This window comes from Megalopta genalis, chromosome 1, assembly GCF_051020955.1.
Source record: "Megalopta genalis isolate 19385.01 chromosome 1, iyMegGena1_principal, whole genome shotgun sequence".
Lineage (NCBI taxonomy): Eukaryota > Metazoa > Arthropoda > Insecta > Hymenoptera > Halictidae > Megalopta > Megalopta genalis.
The window spans coordinates 33,483,473-33,509,421 of record NC_135013.1 but is presented as its reverse complement, the minus strand read 5'-3'; the positions used below and the strand labels follow the sequence as shown (position 1 = coordinate 33,509,421).

The 25,949-nt window shown below is 43.6% G+C and overlaps 1 protein-coding gene across 7 annotated transcripts in view; it reads left to right on the top strand.

The window, feature by feature from the left end:
* Hr4 (nuclear hormone receptor 4) overlaps positions 1–25,949 on the top strand; it is a 382,937-nt gene that overhangs the window by 262,858 nt on the left and 94,130 nt on the right. Inside the window, exon 1 of one of the 7 annotated variants that reach the window (XM_076525981.1) lies at positions 11,453–13,303. The exons of 5 other annotated variants lie outside the window; for them this stretch is intronic. The gene's annotated coding sequence lies outside the window, so the exon portion shown is untranslated. Of the gene's footprint in view, positions 1–11,452; positions 13,304–25,949 lie in introns of those variants that run through there. One more of the 7 variants, XM_076525994.1, reaches the window with a different exon arrangement.

The window sequence follows — 25,949 nt, the reverse complement described above, 5'->3', positions numbered from 1 at the left end:
AACGAATCGATTAGCATGCGGATTTGCGCAAACGGATTCGCGTCCTGCTCTCTGAGTAGAAAGAAATCTGCTGAATGAAACACACGCGTGCTAGAGAAACGATAAATGATTTTCATAATTAAACGATTGTGATCGTGATTCGCCGTAGAATCGATTTCTGCTCGCGATCCGCTGCTCCCGGCCACGCCTGAGCCGCGCGGGATCGATCGATCGATCGATCTTGCTTCTAAAGATATCCGTCTATATTGCATCGAGAACTAAAATACATACTTACTTAACGTCGTCTAGACTGTCGTACGATAGACTATCATATGCCATAAACGTTTCAGTGTTCCATTCCGAAACGACAGTGCTTTCGCACAGAACTCGACCGAGAAAAAAGAAAAGAACCGATTGTCGAAAACGACACGAATTACAGTAATGTCTCTCTAATTGATGCCCAGATTGTCCACTAAATTGGACAATTTGGAAAGAGGAGATACAATTATTCGAGCCTTGCGGTTTATTTTTATAGTCATAAATTGTCCACAATTATAAAAACGAGCCGCGAGGCTCGAATAATCGTATCTCCTCTCTTCCCAAATTATCCAATTTAGTGGACAATCTGAGCGTCAGTAAGGGAGACATTACTGTATTCGAGCCTTGTACAGTAATGTCTCCCTAACTGGCGCTCAGATTGTTGGAAAAAAATGGACAATTTGGGAAGAGGAGATACGATTATTCGAGCCTTGCGGTTTATTTTTATAGTTATAGATTGTCCACAATTATAAAAACGAGCCGCGAGGCTCGAACAATCGTATCTCCTCTCTTCCCAAATTGTCCAATTTAGTGGACAATCTGAGCGTCAGTAAGGGAGACATTACTGTATTCGATCCTTGCACAGTAATGTCTCCCTAACTGACGCTCAGATTGTTGGAAAAAAATGGACAATTTGGGAAGAGGAGATACGATTAATTTGAGTCTCGCGGTTTATTTTTATAGTTATAAATTGTCCAAAATAACAAAAATGAGTCGCAAGGCTCGAATAATCGTATCTCCTCTCTTCCCAAATTATTCAATTTAGTGGACAATCTGAGCGTCAGTAAGGGAGACATTACTGTATTCGAGCCTTGTACAGTAATGTCTCCCTAACTGACGCTCAGATTGTTGGAAAAAAATGGACAATTTGGGAAGAGGAGATACGATTAATTTGAGTCTTGCGGTTTATTGTTATAGTTATAAATTGTCCACAATTATAAAAAGATACGAATAATCGTATCTCCTCTATTCCCAAATTGTCCAATTTAGTGGACAATCTGAGCGTCAGTAAGGGAGACATTATCGTATCGACGACAAATCGCGTCCGTGAAGATAAAAAGTAATTCCTGTATTGCATTCTTTCGTAGCGTACCACGAGCAGAAGAATCGCACTACCAATCGAAATATCGACCGTATGCGGAACGCTGTGATTCGTTATTAGGCGTAGGGAATAACTAGAGTACGGACGTTTTATGCATTTATAGCATTTCGTAACCTGCGACCGCATAAATAGACCGCGGTGCATTTATTATAAGTGCTGTTCAATAATATCTAGCAAGATTGGCTACCGATTTTAATAGTGTAGTGGAACCTCGATTATCGGAATTAATGGTTAGATGTGTATGAGTTCCGTTAATAGAATTTTAAGGCGATAGAATAACTGTCCATTTTGTGCAAAATTTGATGCACGTTTTGTTGTTGATCTGTATTTTTATGGCACAAGCAATCCAAATAATATAATAATATAATAATAAAATAATATAACAATATAGCGACATGATAATATAATGATATAACAATATAATAACATAATAATATAATAATATAACAATATAACAATATAATAATATAGCAATATACCGATATAATAATATAATAATATAACAATATGGTGACATAACAATATAATAATATAACAATATAGCGACATAACAATATAATAATATAACAATATAGCGACATAATAATATAATAATATAACAATATAACAATATCATAATATAACAATATAGCGATATAATAATATAACAATATGGCGATATAACAATATAATAATATAACAAGATAGCGACATAATAATATAATAATATAACAATATAACAATATAATAATACAATAATATAAGAATATAATAATATAATAATACAGTAATATAAGAATATAATAATATAATAATACAATAATATAATAATAATAACCGGCCCAATTCAAACCAGCCTCACAACCAGCTATCTTTAAACATAATGTCCCTTTGAACATTAGTATAATTAAGTATTCCAAAAATCGAAGTAAATTCCCGCTTCATGGAAATTTTTATCGAAATGAACAGCGATCCCCAGTTTCATCGAACGATCCTCGAAAACTGAAATTTCTACGAAGATCCACATCCACGAGCGAACCGAGAATTTCATGCACTCACGGCAGAAATAGGTCGCATTATCTTTAATTTATCAAAGCTACCGAATACGGAAATACCATTTTCTTTTTACACAATATATGACGTCGAATTAAAATTGGCATGAAATTATTTCGGATCCACCGAAATTATAAATGCCGGAAATGAGATTCGAACTTACGTCGATTCTCCGCAATGATTCCGTATGAAAATGCGCGGTCTGCGTAAAACACTGAAATGAGATAATTAATATCATCGCGTGAACGTTGTTGCGAATGTTAATTGCACAAGAACGTAAATTCGTGCATCCGGTCGTCGAGTTGCTAATGACTCGCGCCCGACGCGCCCGATTATCGACGGGAGACCAATTAATATAATACTCCTTTTAAACACCGTCTGACATACGTTTAAATTAAAAAGGAATCATTCGCGTCATCGGCGTTCGATTTCGTTCGGATCTCTGCGCGTTAAACCGATCGCGAAAATACCGACTCGGCGTCGACATTGAAATATTTATGAAATCAACGTAAAAACTAATAAGTTCGATCGACGTTTTTCCATCGAATGACGACGTTCTTCGTCGCGGCTCTTTAATACGAGAATCGACCCGCTTATCGATTGTCACAATCTCGGTTGCATACAATGTATCTCTCCCGCTCGATGTTGCATCTTATCGCAAACACAAGCGAATTAACCGCGTGTTGCACCAGTAACGTGGGAACCCACATAGAAAATCGCGTCTATTCCATTCGATCATTGTTCCAGCCACGAAGCGTGCACGTTTGATGCTTGCCAACAATTTACGTAATTGTTGCATCGATTCGACTTAACTCGGAAAACACGCATGCTAATTGAATCGGATCAATTAAAGTTGTCGTCCAATTAAAGCGGCAACCTAACTTTTTACGAAGTCAAAACTTTTCCGGGTTCTGGCGTTTGCAAAATTGTCGCTGCGCAACTCCAAGAACGAAAATATTTATAATTAAACGGTTGCTCGAATTATGCGCTCGCTCCCGCATTCGACGGCTCGCATCGATTCTCTTCCCTTTGACTCGCTAATATGCACAGTTCGACGAAGTAAACTCGGCGCCGTTTGTAAACAATCGACGATGCACACTGACGGCCATTATGAAATATCGAAGCAATATTCGAAATTACATGACTTTCGGTGCGACGGCGCAACGGTTCATATTTGTCGCGGAGAATTGCTTCGAAATGCAGAAAATTCTCCTTAGTTGACGCTCGGATTGTACAAGAAAGTGGACGATTTGGGAATAGGAGACACTATTGTTCGAGCCTTGAGGCTCGTTTCTGTAGTTATGTAGTTTTTATAGCTCTTTATAGTCAATCAATTGTAATAATATAATAATGTAACAATATAACAATACAATAATATAATAATATAATGATATAATAATATAATAATATAATGATATAATAATATAATAATATAATAATATAATAATATAATAATATAATAATATAATAATATAATGATATAATAATATAATAATATAATGATATAATAATATAATGATATAATAATATAATAACATAACAATATAACAATATAATAATATAATAATATAATAATATAATAATATAATAATATAATAATATAATAATATAATAATATAATAATATAATAATATAATGATATAATAATATAATGATATAATAATATAACAATATAACAATATAACAGTATAATAATGTAATAATATAACAATATAACAGTATAATAATGTAATAATATAATAATATAATAATATATTGCTATAGTTAGAGCGTTTGTCAACAACTGGCAACAACGAAACCGCCAATTATCGTGCACCCTCCGAGGGTCAATTAGGGAGAATTTCCGGTAAATTGAATTAACGGTGAATAAAGTTCGCCGACGTAGAAAATTAGGAATTCGCGTAAAAATTCCGGCCGCGTTTTTGCCTGGGTGCCGACTGCCGTATAGTTAGTGCCGGTAAGCAGACTACGTTACGTAACCCCGACGTTCTCATTTATAAACAGTGCGGTACATTAGTCGTTCAGTTACGAGACTATCCCGTGCATCTCGGCGCCGCTCGCTATACCTCGTTGCACGGATTACGACTATTATTCCCTCGGAAGTGCAGCCGGTGATGCCCGGGATCGGTAAAAATCGTGTCCGAGCCGCGACCGAAATAGAAATCGAACGAAACTAGTTCTGCGAGTGTAACGAACAAAGTTGCTAGTCACGAGCCGCGTTGTTGCTGTAAATCCTTCCGTTTTTAACCAGCCGATACGTTCCGGCTTCTAACGGTGAACGAGGAAGTCACGTTTACCGTAATAAACAACTTCGATATGTGTCTGTCACGATCGCGGACAGATAATTAGAAATGCGTAATTACAGATAATTATAATTATCATGCGTAAGATAATTTTTTCATTGATAATCGGCGGCTGGGAGAAACGCGCCACGAAAAACAAACATTTTTGTTTACGAGCTGAAGAACAATTGGGCAGAATTTATTAGATATGGATGATAGACATTTTTTAATTGTTTATCAGGTGTACTGTGTAATTGATAATATTAATAATAATATAATAATAATAGTAATATTAGTATATAATATATAATATATAATATATAATATATAATATATAATATATAATATATAATATATAATATATAATATATAATATATTATATAATATTATATAATATATAATAATAATAGTAATAGTAGATGTAATTATTTATATCATATTCTGAATAAATAATCGACGAAAATCAGAGGCTTTGTTCGAGGCCAATCGGTGGCAAAATTGTCCGGTCATTACTTGCCGTTTCTACTTACACTTTCGATCCCTATTGCCGTGAGAATGATGTTTCTTCGCAAATACAAAATTATTGCAAATGTTATTCTCTGAATAATGTTTGTTCGCGGAAATAATGACTATTAAATCTTTTCACACACCTCGCACGTTCTTCGAGGTGAAAATTCATCTGCTTTGCTCACTTAGATATCGTAAAATATTGAATTTCTCTATTTTGTAAGGTTAAATGATTTATTTAGAACGTGACTTTATATTTTAACTGATTAAAAAACCCGCTATCTATAAAAACTCCCCTATCCGTACGTTTATTTTTACAATATCCTGGTATTCGAACGTTCCATTATCCGATCGTTGTATTATTCAGACACATTATAGTAGCGAGAACTCGCAGAAATAAACCTACGGCCAAGAGAGTCTCCGCCGTGTATTCTTTTTACCGTGGCAGAAAAGAAGGTGGCAAGTTCGATGTTTAAATAACACTCGTTGGAACAGTAGAAAGGAAATAGGTTTCATGTTATCTCGGTGTGAAAGTTTATTAACACGAGCGTTAAGAAGCAGAGTAAAAAGGTTGCATTTGCCTAGAACTTTTTCCGCATTAACGATACATCTCGATGAAAACCCGGTTGCTATAGCAGGCAGCGATACGTCCACTCTGAAATCATATATACTAACGGTTATATTATTTACCTTTCACTTATTCTGAATCGTGAAAAATAACGAAATACGATTAATCCGAGCCTCCAAAATCGTCCATTTTCGTTTCCAAGCTGCGGATCAATTAGCTATAAAATTGAACTGTAATCAGTTCTTACCTTTAAATCGACTTTTTCTCGAAATCCTGGAGTATAGTAATAATTATGAATTAATTCCCCTAATTCTGCTCCAGCTTGCAAATCAAAACGGACAAGAGAAGGATACGATCATTCGAGCCTCGCGGCTCGTTTTTACAATAATTTAATCGTAGTCAGTTCTTGCCTTTAAATCGACCTTTTCTCAAAATCCTGGAGTACGGTAATAATTATAAATTAATTCCCCTAACTCTCCTCCAGCTTGCAAGTCAAAACGGTCAAGAGAAAGATACGATTATTCGAGCCTCGCGGCTCGTTTTTGCAATAATTTAATCGTAGTCAGTTCTTGCCTTTAAATCGACCTTTTCTCGAAATCCTGGAGTATAGTAATAATTATAAATTAATTCCCCTAATTCTGCCCCAGCTTGCAAATCAAAACGGACAAGAGAAAGATACGATTATTCGAGCCTCGCGGCTCGTTTTTGCAATAATTTAATCGTAGTCAGTTCTTGCCTTTAAATCGACCTTTTCTCAAAATCCTGGAGTATGGTAATAATTATAAATTAATTCCCCTAACTCTCCTCCAGCTTGCAAGTCAAAACGGACAAGAGAAAGATACGATTATTCGAGCCTCGCGGCTCGTTTTTGCAATAATTTAAACATAGTCAGTTCTTGCCTTTAAATCGACCTTTTCTCGAAATCCTGGAGCATAGTAATAATTATAAATTAATTCCCCTAATTCTCCTCCAACTTGCAAATCAAAACGGATACGATTATTCGAGCCTAGCGGCTCGTTTTTACGACAACCGATCGTTGACAACGATAAAAACGAGCCGCACGAGGCTCGAGCAATCGTATCAGCTCTCCCCTAAATTGTCCGTCTTTCAATACAATCTAAGTGCGAATTATAGAGAAATTTCTATAATATCGACTCGGTCGAACACGCGTGCAACAAGCAACGCGCCATTTCAACGCGACTCGATTCGATCTTAAGCGACTCAATTCGATCTGAACCGCAAAGAATTAACCCTTTGCACTCGAAGCTATTTCAACTGTAAATATAAAATCATTTCTCTAACTTACAGTATTTCTATTATACGTGACAAAATGCATTTTACGCGCACGAAATTGACTCTTGGGGACTCGCGCAATAATTGCACTCTTGGCAAATTTTCAATCTAACTTTTGTCAATATACAAATTATCTTGAAACGTGATATAACAAATGTTAGTGCACTCAGGAGTAACCTCTTTGCACTCTTTGCACTACTTTAATTCCAAAACGAGAGAGAGAGAAGATATTTGTCTCAACCTACAGTATTTCCACTTTTTATTCGATACATATGAAATACATTTGATAATAATAATAAATCCAATTCGATACATATGAAATTGAACGTGCATGCTTACAGAAAGCTTCTCTATTATTTGACAATTAATCGAGTACAAGCAAAATTGAATAATGTGAAAATTCTTTCAACATAGCGTATAGCTATTTTCGACGTCGTCTCCGAGTCGCCACTCGAGACAGCAAAGGGTTAATACATCGACGACTCGTCCGAGAAACAATGCTCGCCCGCATCTCCGCCGAAATCGTCGATTCATCTCCCGAATCGAGTACCCGGTTCGACGTCGGACACCGATCGAGCACCGTCAAAGAACCGTCCGTTCGGATCGGTGGGATCGGTAAAAATCCGTCGCGGCGACAGGTGAGACACCCTTGAATCGCGCGGAGTTGGTTCTAGGCTGAATGTTAGTTTTTTAGAGACGGTGCTTGAAGTGCGAGAGATTTATTGCTGAAATTCGCTACTCGGATAAAAAGGTTAAGAAACGAGAGCTTTTTTATTTTTGTTTTTATTTTTTTTGTTATTCCGAGTAGTAGCGAAATTTAGAGAAAGCACTTTGGTCATCGTTTAGTGGACTAGTCTCGCTGTCATCTAAAAGAAAGTTCAGGTCATTTAGTTCAGTTTCGAAAAAGTTATTGCGTTTTAAAGGGACCACTGTATATCGCAGTTTCAAAATCGCTGGCCTTAGTTCGACCTCGCAGGGTTCGCGAAAGGTTCACACCTTGGCTGCCGATTCACGCCGATCTGTCGCACTTTTCTTAATTCGATCAGGATTTGCAACATGTGAGAATGTTGGAAAAGAAATCGACGTCCCGTGGGAGACGGGATTCAGGATTAATCGACTGCAATCCGAAAACTAAACTGCAATCCGAAATTTAAGCTACCGAATTCTCCCGAATTTTCCTTCGGCTTGTAAACAAAAATGGACAATTTCGCTTTTGCGGATATTTCGCTTCGTTTCTATAATAATTAACAATCGGCGAATAAAACGAAGAATTCGCCCGCATTCTATGAAATCGCTGAAACTGTTTGGAATTACAATATTCGACTCTCTACAGGAATAAATGAATCGTCGAGATGATATCCGTTTTTACGAAAGTACAGTAATGTCTCCCTAATCGACGCTCAAATTGTTCACAGAAATGGACAATTCGGGAAGAGGAGACACGATTATTCGAGCTCTGCAGTTTGTTTTTATAGTCACTAATCGCCAACGATTATAAAAACGAGCCGCAAGGCTCGAATAATCGTGTCTCCTCTTCCCAAATTGTCCACTTTTCTGCACAATCTGAGCGTCAATGAGGGAGACATTACTGTATTCGTCAAATTTCAAAACGAAAACTAAACTGCAATCCGAGATTTAAGCTACCGAATTCTCCCGAACGTTCCTTCGGCTTGTAAACAAAAATGGACAATTTCGCTTTCGCGGACATTTCGCTTCGTTCGTAAAAGAACCGTCCGGTCGGATCGGTGTGATCGATAAAAATCCGTCGCGGCGATCGAGCCAGCGAGCGAGCGAGCGAGCGAGCGGTTTTTCCGCGCGGCGCGGTGCGCGCGTTACGCCGCGCGATCGACTAGGCTTGTTGCAGCGATGTTAGAGGTTCCCCTACTGGAGAACGTAGTACAGCAACGCTGCCGTTTTACGAGGAGGGTTCTCTCTTCCACTTCCACAGTTCCTCCACCGCACGGCGCACGGGTTCCTCGTCGGTGAGCGCTGGTGCCCGTGGCCGCTGTCCCAGTCGTCGCCCTACTTTGTCGAAGCAAACTCAGCTCGACACTCGGTTTACACCTCGGTACGACGAGAGAGTAACACGTCCACGCGCGCGCCCACACGCACCCAAGAGGCTCTCGCGTACACGTCACGGACACGTACGGCCGCCCGGGCACGCACGCACACACACGCGCACGCACCTCGGATACGTGTACACGCGGACACGGAGCCAGTCCGGAGGGGAGAGAGAGAAAGAGAGCGCGAGAAAGAGAGCGAGAGAGAGAAAGAGAGAGAGAGAGACAAACACACGTGCACGCGCACGCGATCACGTACGAAGGTACGCGCGAACGAACGAACGAACGAACGTATAAACGAACGAACGAGAAGAGAGGCGAGCGATCGCGGCTAGACGCGAAACGCAAGCGACGTTCGCGTGGTGGTGGTGGTCGTGCGGTGCTCTTGGTCTTGGTCGTGGTCGTGGTCGTGGTCGTACCCGCGGCGGTGGTGTTTGCCAGTGCTAGTGGCGGTGGTGGTAGTGGTGGTGGTGGTGGTGGTGGTGGTGGTGGTTGCCGGTGGTAGTGGTGGCGCGGCGTCTAGTGTGATGGTGATGGTGACGGCGGACGTGGTCGTTCTGCCAGGAACCGGAAGTGTCCCGCGCGAGGAGCACCACCTTCGCACGGCTCGCCGAGAGGAACCACGTGCCGCGGCCGGAAGCGCCAGTCCCGCAGCACCTCGACGAAAGAAACGCGGAGACCTTCCCGCGACCTACGACAACCTGCCGCGCGTTCATCGATCTCCGTCCGCCGCCGCCGCCGCCGCCGCCGCCGCAGCCGCCGCCGCGACGAGCCGCCCGTTCGATCGCCGGTCGCAACGGTCCCGTCGCGACCCGCTGGGCCCGACGAACGCGGAGGACCCGCGGCCCCGAGAGTCCCCGAGAGCAGCGTTCCTGTAGTCGCCGGACGTTGCCCTCCGCGTTGCGGCGCCGCTGAATCGATCTAGAGCGTGCTCGCGGGGCCCGCGAGAGCGACGTTCGTTCGACGTTTGCGATCGTCGCGACGGGATCGTCGAGCAACAGCAGCAACAGCAACAGCAGCAACAGTGGAATCGTTTGTGAGAAATCGACTGCACACCAGGAAGCCTCCGACAGGGAAGCGATCGTTACTCCCGGCCTTACGGGAGAAAGTGCGCGGGCTCTCTCGAACCGGAAGTGCCATCGAGCGAGAATATTCTGCATCATCTTGTCTCCCTATCCCCCTTCTTTCTCTCTCTCTCTCTCTCTCTCTCTCTGGCTCTCCTCGCTCTTTCTATTTCTCTCCCTTTCTCTCTCTCTCTTTCTCTTTGGTGTTCCGTGTGCGCACGCTGTTCCCTCGGCCCGTAGCGCGAAACACTGGCCGCCCGTGTCCGCCAGTTTCTGTGTCAACAAACCAACGTGTCCGAACGCGAAACGATTTCCGGCGTGCCGGACGAACGCCGACGACGACGACGACGAGGGAGAAACCGATCCTCGAACAACGACACTGCCAATCGACTGATCGCCGATCCAGCTCGGCGAAAACGCCGCCTCTTAACGCTACGCTGTGATTTTTACGTCCTGATCGACCCTCCCGCGATCCATCGCATCGCATCGCGTCGCATCGAATCGCATCGCATCGCATCGCATCGAATCGCATCGCGATCCGCTCGACGGAAGCCAGCGAGAACAACGCGTCTGTCTCCCCGCGTGCCAGGGGAGCCTGCGATCGCGGACGCCGCCGATCGAGAGAGATCGATCGATCGACCACGTTTTCATTCTGAACACTGCCAGCGAACGGGACTCGGAGACCTTTAGAATTAGCCCCGGCCTCTATCGGGGATCGCACTGCCACTGTCACAGAGAGATCCAGCCGGACCGGGTCAGCCAAAATTGGTACACAGCCGCCGCCGTCTCTTTCTCTCTCTCTCCTTCGCTCTCCCTCGCTCTCTCTATCTTTGCCTCTCTTTCCCGCATCCATCTCTCTTTCTCGCTCTGTCTCGCTCCGTCCCGCTCTTGTTCTTCTCTCACTCTCTTGTTCTCTCTCGCGCTCGCTCGTTGCTCATGCATTATTCGAGCGATCTGGAATCGCAACCCGACACTGCCGATCGATAACAGCGCGTGGACGAGGACGCGGGAAACGATACTGCCACGTTATCAGCCAAACCGTTTCTTCGGCCTCGCCGATGCAACGAGCATCGGACCAATCATCTCCGCGGACAACCAGCGTCCCGAGAAGCGAGATTTAACCTCTTCTTCCTGGTTCGAACCGGTCGAAAACTTGGAGCCTTCGATCATCAGCAGCAGCAGCGAGACAGGAGAGCTGCGAAAATCGTGTGGAGAATCGCGCGACAAACGCGCGCCCGCCGAACGATTCGTCGACGACGACGACGAGGAGGACGACGATTTGTCGAAAGGACGCGGAAGAGAAGCGGGAGCGCGGAAACCGTGTGTGTTACGTAACCCGGTGCGTGGCTGCCATTTTGGTGCACGCGCGTGTCGGCGACGCGGTCGAAAGCACGCGCGCGTCCCGCCGCGTCGCGTCTCGCGGCGCGACGCGTCTCCGTGAAAAACGGACGCATGAATGGTAGCGCGCGGAGCAGCGTGGCCGCGATAAGAACGACTCCGGCTGATAGTGTTACAACGGCGCACGGAGCGCACCGGCGATGCTAGAACAAACACGAAGCCGTTTCATACGCGGCCGGAGCGAAAGTGCAACGACCCGCGCGACGATTTTTCAGCGATAGAACGATCGCGCGCCGATCGACGCTGGTTTTTACGGACCTCCGCGAATCCCCGCGGCTGTCCTCCTGTTTTCTATCGGCGGATAAAGGAGAACGGTGATAAAGGAACGCAGAAACGACAGGGAACGGTGGACCGTTTCGGGAGCGATCGAAGCGAGCGGCGAAGCGAAGCGGACAGCGCGAACAGCGTCGAGCTCGCCGCGATCTGAATTATTATCGCGACACGTCGACGATCGATGAACCCTGATAGCGACGGATCCAGATATCGCTTCCCTGTTCAAAGAGAGACAGACTGATTGAGAGAGAGAGAAAAAGAGAGAAAGAGGAACGTTGCCGGCGCGTTTGTGAACGCGGCCGCGGAAACGTCGGCTAATTAAAAACATAGCGGCGAGAGGGATAGGAGAGAGGCCGGCGACGAATAGCTCGGAGGATTAGAGCGCGTTACAGCCGAGGATATACAAAAGGACCTCGCGGAGACAACAAATAGACGAGCCAGCCCGGCCGTGGACCGTTATTGGTCGCGCGGCGCGGAGGAACCGGAAAGACGAGGACGCGCGAGACCGACGGTTTTCTGTTTGGACAAAGGATAACCCAGTTCCGAGGGCGCGAGGGAGCTTGCACGTGCAACTGGGTCGTGCTTGGCTCGGTCCGGCGTCGTTTCGGCCGCTCTATGACACTTAAGACCGTTCGATATTCGACCGATCCCGAGCGGATCGGCCCTTCGAACCGGCGGCCCGCTTGGAACCGCGTTCTCCGATCGGTGACGAGTCGATCTTCGGCTCGAGCCGATCTCTGATTCTCGTCGAATCCTAATCCGTTCGCTGCTGTCGTCGAGAGACGCCGAAGAGACACTCGCACGACGTCGCGAGTGCCGGCCGATCGACGATCTCCATTCGACCGATCGACGCTCCGCGATTAATCGCGCTCGCGGCCCGCAGGACGCCGAACACTGCCCCGGATCGTCGAACAAATGAGGAACAAGTGCACGTGCAAGTGCTTGAGAAAACGGACGAGACGTCGGAGAGCCCGGATTGTGCCACCGGTTCTCGATTAGGAGCCGGCGCTCTATTAGTGACGTTCGACTAGCGATCTGTTCGACTCGCGATCTGTTCGCCGCGATCTGTTCGACCCGCGATCTGTTCGCGATCTCTGCGTGCTCTCTTTCTCTGTGTGCGACCGTGTGCACGTGTGTCCGTATACAGCCGCGCGCCACGCGTGTGCACGCTGGGACGCGCGCGCGCGCCCGCCCGCCCGCCACACCAGTGCATAAACGCTGACGTAACGCGCGACGAACCTCCCCTTGACACCTGATCGACGCGATCCAACGTCGTCGGGACGTCGGTGACCTTGTTCCGCGCACCGCACCGCACCGCACCGCATCGCACCGACCGCTCGCTCGCTCGCTCGTCGGCGGGATTTCGGGGAGACCTCGCAGCCGACCAGCCATTTTCGTATTTTGGATGTCATAAACGGAAAAAGATGTAAGTTCTGTTCAACTACGACAGCGACCGGGCTGATACGGCAGGTTCGACGAGCAATTGGACTCTGTTCGAAGCGACGGGTTAACTATTTTCTTCTAGGTGGATCGGCGAGAGCTTTTTTAACGAGCGCGCTTTCGGAACCTTGCGATCTTTTGGTGACCTTGACTCTCGCGCAATACTGTTCACTGTCGCGCGCGACAGGTGAGACACCCTTGAATCGCGCGGAGTTGGTTCTAGGCTGAATGTTAGTTTTTTAGAGACGGTGCTTGAAGTGCGAGCGATTTACTGCTGAAATTCGCTACTCGGATAAAAAGGTTAAGAAACGAGAGCTTTTTTATTTTTGTTTTTATTTTTTTTGTTATTCCGAGTAGTAGCGAAATTTAGAGAAAGCACTTTGGTCATCGTTTAGTGGACTAGTCTCGCTGTCACCTAAAAAAAAGTTCAGGTCATTTTGTTCAGTTTCGAAAAAGTTATTGCGTTTTAAAGGGACCACTGTATATCGCAGTTTCAAAATCGCTGGCCTTAGTTCGACCTCGCAGGGTTCGCGGAAGGTTAACACCTCGGCTGCCGATTCACGCCGATCTGTCGCACTTTTCTTAATTCGATCAGGATTTGCAACATGTGAGAATGTTGGAAAAGAAATCGACGTCCCGTGGGAGACGGGATTCAGGATTAATCGACTGCAATCCGAAAACTAAACTGCAATCCGAAATTTAAGCTACCGAATTCTCCCAAATTTTCTTTCGGCTTGCAAACAAAAATGGACAATTTCGCTTTTGCGGACATTTCGCTTCGTTTGTATAATAATTAACAATCGCCGAATAAAACGAAGAATTCGCCCGCATTCTATGAAATCGCTGAAACTGTTTGGAATTACAATATTCGACTTTCTACAGGAATAAATGAATCGTCGAGATGATATCCGTTTTTACGAAAGTACAGTAATGTCTCCCTAATCGACGCTCAGATTGTTCACAGAAATGGACAATTCAGGAAGAGGAGACGCGATTATTCGAGCTTTGCGGTTTGTTTTTATAGTCACTAATTGTCAACGATTATAAAAACGAGCCGCAAGGCTCGAATAATCGTGTCTCCTCTTCCCAAATTGTCCATTTTTCTGCACAATCTGAGCGTCAATAAGGGAGACGTTACTGTATTCGTCAAATTTGAGAATGCGAGCTGTTTACTGCGACAATGGTTTCACTTAAGTGGACAATTTTAGTGGACAATCTGAGCGTCAGTAAGGGAGACATTGCTGTACAGTAATGTCTCTCCAATTGACGCTCAGATTGTCCACAATTTAAGAACAGGAGATATGATTATTCGAGCCTTGCGGTTCGTTTTTATAGTTTCGAACTGTCAACAATTATAAGAACGAGCTGCAGGACTCGAATAATCGTATCTCCTCTTCCCAAATTGTCCATTTTTCTGCACAATCTGAGCGTCAATAAGGGAGACGTTACTGTATTCGTCAAATTTGAGAATGCGAGCTGTTTACTGCGACAATGGTTTCACTTAAGTGGACAATTTTAGTGGACAATCTGAGCGTCAGTAAGGGAGACATTAGTGTACAGTAATGTCTCTCCAATTGACGCTCAGATTGTCCACAATTTAAGAACAGGAGATATGATTATTCGAGCCTTGCGGTTCGTTTTTATAGTTTCGAACTGTCAACAATTATAAGAACGAGCTGCAGGACTCGAATAATCGTATCTCCTCTTCCCAAATTGTCCATTTTTCTGCACAATCTGAGCGTCAATAAGGGAGACGTTACTGTATTCGTCAAATTTGAGAATGCGAGCTGTTTACTGCGACAATGGTTTCACTTAAGTGGACAATTTTAGTGGACAATCTGAGCGTCAGTAAGGGAGACATTAGTGTACAGTAATGTCTCTCCAATTGACGCTCAGATTGTCCACAATTTAAGAACAGGAGATATGATTATTCGAGCCTTGCGGTTCGTTTTTATAGTTTCGAACTGTCAACAATTATAAGAACGAGCTGCGGCGCTCGAATAATCGTATCTCCTCGTCCAAAATTGTCCATTTTTGTGAACAATCTGAGCGTCAATTAGAAAGACACATTACTGTACATATTTATGTCAAAAAAAAAAACACTCGCGTCAACTATTTAAGCTGTTCGATTTATTCAATTATCGAGCACATGTCCGATCGACGTCAAGAATCCCGTCGAAATAATATCTTCTCGATTTAAATATACGCCGCGAAGCGCGGCTTCTCTTTTCCATTGTTTTTCGAGCAGCGCGCACCTGGAATTCGCTGTTTCCGAAAGTTCACGGTGCAATTAAACGCATAGAACGTAACTTTCACGGTTTTCCCGGTGGTCAGATTTCAGTTCGTTCCAATGTATCCTGATAACGTTCGTTAATTAAGGCTATTATTACAAAAGGACTAGAACGAGACGAGTCTTGTTCCGTTCGTAGAACGTTGAAACGATCGATTATTCGTTAACGTTATGCAAATTTCTTTCGCCGAAACTTGAACGTGTGGCATTGACGGAACGGCGATACTCCGATGTTGCTGGTCCGATAACTCTCGCCGAAGAAGACGAAGAAGAAGAAGAAGGAAAAAAGAATGGGAAGTGGCCAGCAAATTACGCACTGCTTGTCTAATTGGCGACACGTCTGTCGTCCTCAAAAGCACGGGGCCGGAGGGAGGGACGGGGGCAGGAAAGAAAGGGACAATAATCGATAATTGATGCAAATCCGGTGTACAGGTTTCGGACAAGTCGAAAGGTCTAGGTCGTTCGGCTAGAGGAGCAACAGCTCGTCGTTTACCTGCCCGACGAAATCCGTGAGAATTTGTTGTACAAACCTATCCTTCCCCTGCCCAAAATACACGGCGTCCTGCGCGATTAGCGACGTCGCGCGATGAAATATAACGCGAGGATTACGCGCGCGACGACGATTAAAAAATGTGGAATCAGAAATTTGGAATAAATAACCAATTTAATCGAGCGCCGCTCTAAGTCGCGTTCGGCAACGATTGTTTGGGCTATCGATCTATCGGCGACCACACATATATATATATATATATATATATATATATATATATATATATAAACCTTATGGAGAATCACACGGAAATATTATAATATAATAATATAATATATATAATAATAATAATAATAATATATGCATGTATAATATATATAATATCATTATATATAATTACGATATATATAATACCATAAACCTTATGGAATCACATAGAAATATTATAATAATATAATATATAATAATATATATAATATAATAATAATAATAATAATAATATATACATGTGTAATAAATATATAATAAAAAATGTATAATATAATTATATATAATTATAATATATATAATACCATAAACCTTATGGAATTACATAGAAATATTATAATAATATATATAATATAATAATAATAATATATACAATATAATAATAATAATATATAATGATATAATTATATATAAATATATGTATGCACGAAATGTTCGCATCTTCGAAAATTGTCCGCGTGTGAAATCGTCGCATTGTTAAATAGATACGTAACCGTGGGACACCGTGTACACTTTGAATCCGGAAGAAACTTTCTATAAGCGAAACGGTGGTATGCCTGCCACGAAATGATGAACGCTGATGCAAGCGTGAAATATACGAAAATAAATTTTTTAAACGGATCCCCGGCAGCCTTGAAGTCTGTTAAGGACTTCGGAGGAAGGAATATTTTTTACTCGGCGCGATCGGTACATTTCTCGTTCGCGTAACTCTTCCATCAAAATGAACGAACTTCGTATATTTAAAAAATCGGCTCGATAGGATGATTGTTAAAAGAATCGAATATTGTATTTGTTAAAGGACCACTGTACGCTTCGAGCGTGAAACCTGCGCTATCCAAGAGATCTGCGAAGTCGCAGTTTCAAAGGCCGGCGATCTCTGGTCTGTAAACAATTTATTCGAAAAGAAAGCTATCCGTAAAACGTATATTTTTAGCGCGATGTTAAGATTCGACGAGATAAACATAATTTCTAATCGTCGGAATTATGCTCGGTCTACTTTAGCGTGCGTAAAAATACAGAAACTTGGATTGTAACAGTTCCCAAAATAAATTCGGAAAAGCGTTGATCCTCGGAAGATTCTATCCACGTCTCGATCTTCGCCAAAAATTTGCAAGATTTCATGAATCGATTTCGTCAACGTCAAGCGGATTCCTGAAATCATTTCAAGTAACTTTTTCCTTAGCGAAAATGCGATCCGCGGCTTCGTTTACGAGTTATCAGCGAAAAACAGTGACCAATGAGAGATCGCGTACGGCTGACGTCCCGCCCTCGCGATCACTGCCGCTGCGTCGGACGGCCGGCGCTACGCGGCACTGACCGGAAGGGCGGACCGCCGACCGCGCTCGCTCTCCGATTGGCCAGTGTTTTTCGTTGATAACTCGTAAACGAGGCCGCGGATTGCATTTTCGCAAAGGAAAAAGTCACTTGAAATCACCTCGAGAACCCTTTTCTCGCTTCTACAATAATTTTAGAACGCCCTGCATAACAACTTGTACTTATTGAAACAGGTCTCGACAAACAGTCGTCGCAAGCTCGCATAAAAAACGGCTTCGGTTTACAAGCACGCCGTGCGCTAATCGCCGTGCTTCGCCAAGTAAACTAATTATCGTCGAATTGATCGATGTTCAACAGAGCGGGCACGTTGAACTTGATTTAATCTGCGATCTGGAAACGAAAACCGCCCGCGTACGTGGTACAGTCAAGCGCCGCCTTGAACCGAGGAGATTTCATTCGTCGTTCAAAACGATTATACCTTTACGAGTTCGAGAAAAGCCGGTCGCGCATGATCTTTGCGGTCCGACTGCCCCCCGTCGATACCGTGGCGTTTCGCGTTCTCTCCGCGGCTGCTATTGTTTCCGTTTAATTGGCTCTTATCTATTCCCAGGATCATCGTAGATCAATTTGCGCGATCGCTTGTTCGCGATACGACGGAATGGTTTCTCTGCTATCTATAAATACGCGAGACGAGCCGATACTTCGGTCTCTCGGCTGCGTCGCGCGACCGCTTTAGTGCCGCTAAGACAACGAAGCGAGCGCTTGTTGCAGTGGCGAGGCTGCAACAATGCTGCGAGCGAATGAATTCTTTGGCGAATTAATTGTTCCCGAGAAAAAGCAACCGATAGGACATTTCGTTGTGCACGGAGTACGTAATAGGAATGTGTAAATTATGAGACCGAAATCTTCGTTGCAGCCGAAATCTTCTGCCGACGCGTTCAAAGTCGCAGAAGGAAGCCTGCAATAATTCAATTTAACGTGGACGTTTCTTTGGATCAAAAGTGCCAGCAAGAAAATGAAAAATGGAGGAGGAAGCTTCTTGCCTTTGTTTTCCTCTGCGTCGAACGGTCGAGATATTTATACGGATTTCTTTCGTTCACCCCTTTCTCTGTCTCTGACTCTATCTTTCTCTCTTTCTCTCTCTCTCTCTCTCTCTCTCTCTCTGACTCTCTCTCGCGCTCTCTCTTTCTTTCTTTCTTGCGCTCTCTCTCTCTCGCTCTCCTCTCTCGCTCTCTCTCGCTCTCTCTCGCGCGCTCTCTCTTTCTTTCTTTCTTGCGCTCTCTCTCTCTCGCGCTCTCCTCTCTCGCTCTCTCTCGCTCTCTCTCTTTCTTTCTTTCTTGCGCTCTCTCTCTCTCGCGCTCTGCTCTCTCGCGCTCTGCTCTCCCGCGCTCTCTCTTTCGCGCTCTCCTCTCTCGCGCTCTCTTTCTCGCGCTCTCCTCTCGCGCTCTCCTCTCTCGCTCTTTCTCTCTCTCTCTCGCGCGACAACGCGACAAAGAACGCAATTTTTCCTGATAACAAAATGTTACGCGTCACGTTGCGAAAATACGTGGACATGCGGAATGCTATTAATTCGCGGATTAAAAACAAAGGAACAGCCGAGCCGCGCAAAAACTGCTGCGCAGGATCTGTGTACACATACAGAGACGTCCGTTAAAGGGAGAACTCTTTTTTTTCATCTCCTCTATTTGCAGCCCGCGTCCAATAATTCGCGCACCTGGCCACGATCGGTGAACGCAACGTGGCCGATCCATCGAATCAGCTGGCCAGCAAATTGTACCGTTGATACAATAATCTGACCGTCGAACGAACGCGAATTTACAAGCATCAACGTAACATTTTGCCCGTAATAATATTGTCGAAGCGATGCTTGGCGCTGTGTAATATTGATTGCATTACAAAAGATTGTTGACTCGGTCGAAACCAGCAGATACCATTTTCATGTTGCGGAACAGTTGTACGGTTTGATATCGCTGAACTATATATATTCTTATTTATTATACAAATATATTATTATTAAACTTATTTATTACATAATTATAACTATTGTCGAAATATCGACGACGATACGCCGATTAATTCTCATCGAACGACGCTTCCATCTTCGAAAATGATCTGCGCTCGAAACGTGCTCGACGAAGGCAAACTATTTTTATAAATAATAAATAACGTACACAATTTACACTGTCAAGAAGCTAGCCTTTTCAGTGACTTCTCAACGCGCGTTGCAAGTCAACGTTTTGTTCATCGCACGCGAAAGCAATGGCGCGGAATCGCGCTAAAGTTCGTCGAATTTCGACCGCGTAAAATTTGGCGCGCGAGAAAAAAGTCGCAGGAAACGTCGCGAAGTCGCGATTTGTCGACGGAAAGCGCGCACGCGGGATAACGTTGACGACCAGCGAGATCATCCCGAACATCCCCCCGCCCCGTTAATTACGCAAAGATTCGACGATGTCGATCGCGCGACGGAAAAGAGCGTGAAACGCTCTGCCCTTCGATAAATTACTTTTCGAACGACATCGTTGCGTAAACGGCACCGTTTATGACGTTCGCGGTGGAATTAGAGGCGTTACGCGTCACAGTGCGCTCCCGTGTTCATTGTCCGAAGAAAGGATCGTCTCTTTCTTTGTGAAGAACGCGCCGCAATTAGCGGCGCAGCCGCGAGAAAATGAGACGCGACGCGTGGAAACAAATTGCGCGAGGCGGCCGAGGTTTTCCTCTCGATGGGATCCACGCTCGCGGAAGAATCGAATTTCCATGTTTCATTGGACGTCATTGGACGTCATTGGAGTCATCTTCGGACGTTTCGGACGTCTTCGACGGAACGCGCTGCAATTAGCGGCGCGAGAAAATGAGGCGCGCGGAAACAAATTGCACGAGGCGAACGAGGTTTTTCCCTCGACGGGATCTCCGCCGACGGAAGAATCGAATTTCCATGTTTCATTGGACATCATTAGGTGTCATTGAAGTCATCTTCGGACGTTTCGGACGTCTTCGACGGAACGCGCTGCAATTAGCGGCGCGAGAAAATGAGGCGCGCGGAAACAAATTGCACGAGGCGAACGAGGTTTTTCCCTCGACGGGATCCCCGCCGACGGAAGAATCGAATTTCCATGTTTCATTGGACATTATTAGGTGTCATTGAAGTCATCTTCGGACGTTTCGGACGTCTTCGACGGAACGCGCTGCAATTAGCGGCGCGAGAAAATGAGACGCGACGCGCGGAAACAAATTGCACGAGGCGGTCGTCGCTTTCCTCTCGACGGGATCCCCGCCGACGGAAGAATCGAATTTCCATGTTTCATTGGACGTCATTGGACGACATTGGAGTCATCTTCGGACGTTTCGGACGTCTTTCGGACGGAACGCGCGAGTCGTATCGCTCGCAGTTTCTCAGCTCCGTCGCCGCGCTCTTCTCAGCCGGCGCAAACATTCATAGGCGCGCTCTATCCGGTCTTCCATTGATCTAAATAGTTTCCACGAGACTGATGTATATTAATGAATTTCGTTGTGAAACGACGCCGCGTACGTGGATTAACGTCGACAGAAGTGGAAGCCGGCCTATAATGGACGGACACGTGAGACAAGTGGTGCACGAACGCGCACGTGCTTTCGTATTGTCGAATCGAATTCCCGCGGTAACGACGCCGCGCCGCGGCATGTTTTATTCAGCGATATCCCTTTTGTGGACGTTCTTTTTTTATCTTATAACAGCCGATAAACCGCGTTTCAGAACATTTAGGAACGTTTCTCTTCTCGTTTCGATCGGCTTTTGGCGCCGCGAGCGGGATTCGCCGTGAACGCGAAACGTGTCCGACGCTTGTTCTTCTCGAAGAAGAAACGGGGAACGTGTGTACTTGGAACAGACGACGCGATAGAATTCTACTTGAGCAAATTATGTATTTTTAAACGAGACATTTTTTCGCTAGACTAGTATTTTAGAAGAGATGTTTAGAAAACGTGTTGGGAAGTACAGTAATGTCTCTCTAATCGACGCCCAGGTTGGCCACAAAAATGGACAATTTGGGAAGAGGAGATACGATTATTCGAGCCTTGTGGTTTATTGTTATAGTTATAAATTGTCCACAATTATAAAAACGAGCCGAAAGGCTCGAATAATCGTATCTCTTCTCTTCCCCAAATTATCCAATTTAGTAGACAATCTGAGCGTCAGTAAGGGAGACATTACTGTATCCGAGCCACGTACACTAATGTTTCCCTAACTGATGCTCAGATTGTGGAGAAAAATGGACAATTTGAAAAGAGGAGATACGATTAATTTGAGTCTTGCGGTTTATTGTCATAGTTATAAAGTGTCCACAATTATAAAAACGAGCCCCAAATTATCCATTTTAGTGGACAATCTCAGTAAGGGAGACATTACTGGAGTGCGTTTTTTAAATGTTTCGGTTGTGTACTTTTTCATAGTGAATTTTTAAGCTGCATCTTCATGATAAATAGACTGCGAATTTTATGCATTCGTGGCAGAAACGTGTGGATAGAATCTGAAAGGGTGAAAATATTGAAAGAGACCAAGAATCTTGACGCGTTATAATTCGAGATTCTTAAAATTATTAACCGATGAAAAAGTTGTTGCGAAATACCACATCTTGGCCGATGTGGTATTTCTTTGAAATAGAAACGTGGAAGTAATAAATTTCCTATCAAAAATAATAATAATATAGTAAATAGAAGTAATAAAGTTCCTATTAAAAATAATAATAATAATAATATAATAAATAGAAGTAATAAATTTCCTATTAATAATAATAATAATAATGTAATAAATAAGAAGTGATAAAATTCCTATGAAACTAGGAACATAGAGATAATTTCTGACCAGTTTTGAAGATTCATTTTCATCCTAATATATTCGAAAACGAACTCAATTCGTCTAGAATATCTCGGATGCGAAAGAGTTCCAATGTCATCCACTATTTCCAATTTCGCTTTCATCAATGAAATTGCTTTGATAATTGCTTCGAGAATTTCAGTGGTCGATCGTCTCTACGTTGAACGCGTCAACAAGAACGGGCAGAATTATTTCGACCGTAGAAAAGAGCGGACGTTTTAAAGCTTAAAACTAAAGATATTATATAATATAACAATATCGTATGTTCATCTATACTATATATAATATAATATAATATTACTATATCAATAATAATAATTATAATATTACTATAATATAATATTATATTAATATAATAATAATATAATATATAATATTATATAATATAACAATATCGTACATTCAACTATACTATATAATATAATATAATATTACTATATTAATAATAATAATTATAATATAATATTATTATATTAAATTATATAATATTATATTATAAACAATATATATAACAACAAAATATAAACAATAAATAACTTATTTATTATTCAAAATACACGACTCCCTATATTCTGCAATCAACGCGAACAATTTTTATCGCGCACAAAGATCCACAGCGATCCATATCAACGCTCGAGAATGCGCCCCTATTTTACACAAAAATCATCGCTTCGTAAAAAAGCAGCTCGATTAAAAGGATGCTGCATTCGCAGTACCCAAAAATCTTCGAAAACACCCAATGCGTCCCCTTGTCCGAAACGTCGGCGGAGTTTCGCTCGGTTCTCCGTGCCGCGACGCGATCGACGGCGAAAAAACGCAGCGGGCTCTATAGATCATTCCGACGTCAGGTCAGGGATCGGCGCGTGTCGTTCGCGCGACTTCCCCTCGCCGGTCTAATCGCGATGAACGATGTAAATAATTCAACGGGCGAAAGCTTGCCGGCAGGCAAGAAAACAGAGAGATCCTCCTCGGGCGGAGGAACGGAGGGAACGTTCATTGTATATCGACGTTCGTGTCTTCGACGGTCGCGTGAAATCCAATTGGCCCACTTCGGAGCCCGTTGTCGCGGTAATCTGCGCGATACCATCCCGAAGTTAACAAAGCCTGGCACGTGTAAGCGTGGCAGAAGTTAGCTCCGGTCTAGTCGGTCGAAGACGCCTTCCATCATCCGTGTGAATCGTAACGCGCCGTAAACCGGCCGACGCGCCGCAACTTTCGACGACAGCCTCGGGCCGAACAAAGTGTTCGCGCGAAGCGAACACTTTTGAACAAACGATGCATCGAGCGACGAATTCATTGCCGAACCGCGACGCTCGGAAAACTGTTCGCGACATTGCGAAATCGCCGCGACGACGCGCTCCGCGGTCGCCGAAATCGTTGTCCCTGCTTCGACGACCGGAGTCACGTGCGCGTGACTTCAAAATTTCGATTATAAATAATCGATTCGGCGTGGCTTTTCGGAGAATACATCATGATTATGTTATTGTTAGAAATAATAGAAATTATTATAAATTTATCTTGTTTATATTATTAATACGGTGTATCGTAATTGCACTACTGAAAAGGGTATTATAATTACGCTATTAATACTTTATATTAATACTATTAATACTATATTAATACTATTAATACTATATTAATACTATTAATACTATATTAATACTATTAATACTATTAATTATGTAATATAAGTATTATAGTATTAATAGAGAGAGAGAGAGAGAGAGAGGGAGAGGGAGAGAGAGAGAGAGAGAGAGGGAGAGAGAGAGAGAGAGGGAGAGAGAGAGAGAGAGAGAGTATTAATAGTATTAATACTATTAATTATGTAATATAAGTATTATAGTATTATTATTATATATTATTATAGTTATTATTATATATATTATCGCCGCGACACTCACGCGTCTTACCAGAGTCATTTAAAATTTAATTTTTGAGAATTAATCTCGTCACTGGTCCATTATAATTTCTCAATTTTATTAAGATTATTTTTAAGGCCGAAGTGTCGACGTTCAATTTTCTGCCCAATTTGGAAATACTGCTCTTTGATCATTTTTGCAAAAAGAACTAAAGAAAGAAGAAAACCCGCCATTTGATTTCTCCGTCTCGCAATCGCGATACGGTTTTTATTTCGCATAAAAATCCGCGACCCGATCGCGATATTTCACCTAATAGATAATTATAAAAAATGAACAGAGCGCGACGAGTATTTCGATCGGCGACGAAACTCGTTCCATCGTATTCGACTTCTGAAAAAAGAAATAGCGAACACGCTATTTTTAACCGTCGAACAGCGAATTACGCGAACGAAAGAAAAAGGGCGGGGGAGGGGGAACGTAAAAAAGTAATCGCGAGAGAAAACGTTCGCTAGGGGTTGAACGCCGATGGCGGTGAACGGATGCGTTTCAGCAGGAGTCAAAAGTGCGGGTCGGCAGGAACGATGACAGGCCTAATAATAAATGAACGATAGAAGGGGTGGTAACGGCGATCGATCCGAATTTTCGAGGGCCTCCCCTTCGCCCCCCGGCGTGCTATAAATACCGAACGGAAGGTATTTATGCGAAGCGGCTATTAGCCACGTTAAAGGCACGCTAAGTAAGGAGCACGCGGCGGCACGTCGCGGGAACTAAAGTTGTGCAACCCCACTTAAAGTTATTCTGGCGGATGAGCGCAGTAGCCGGTGACGTCCCTAACCTAGCCTAACCTCGGTACCCGGCGCGCGCCCTCTCCCGATGACGGAGCTTGGGATAGGTCGGGTACGAACGTCCGTGTACGAATGCATGTTACGTGCAGAGACCCGGTGCTCCGCTATAGTCGCGCCACGATTGCACCGCGATCCGCTAACGCCGCGAAAATTATTCGTCGCCGTTTTTACAATTATTCGGCCGACCGCTGGTATTGTTATTTCGCTTTCTTTCTTCTTCGCCCACTTTTTTTTAAATTTTATTTACTGCCTTGCGCTCGATAGCGAAGACGATTGTTGTTGATACTTTCGCTATTGGCGGCGAACATACCTCAATGTCTATTCAACGTTCATCGAGCGACGACGAGTATACTCGTCGTGATGTAAAATAGTGTCTTATGTTTGTGACGAGTATACTCGTCGTGACAGAAAATACTGTTACATCTCTGTGACAAGTATACTCGTCGTGACACGAAATATTGCCACGTCTCCGTGACGAGTATACTCGTCGTGACAGAAGATACTGTCACATGTTCGTGACGAGTATACTCGTCGTGACAGAAGATACTGTCACATTTTCGTGACGAGTATACTCGTCGTGACAGAAGATACTGTTACATCTCTGTGACGAGTATACTCGTCGTGACACAAAATATTGCCACATCTCCATGACGAATATACTCGTCATGATAAAGCTAACTGGTTAAAGCGCAATTACCAATCGAAAAACCGTTCGATCTTTTTTTTTGTATACTGAATTCCTTTCTGAATTCCATTC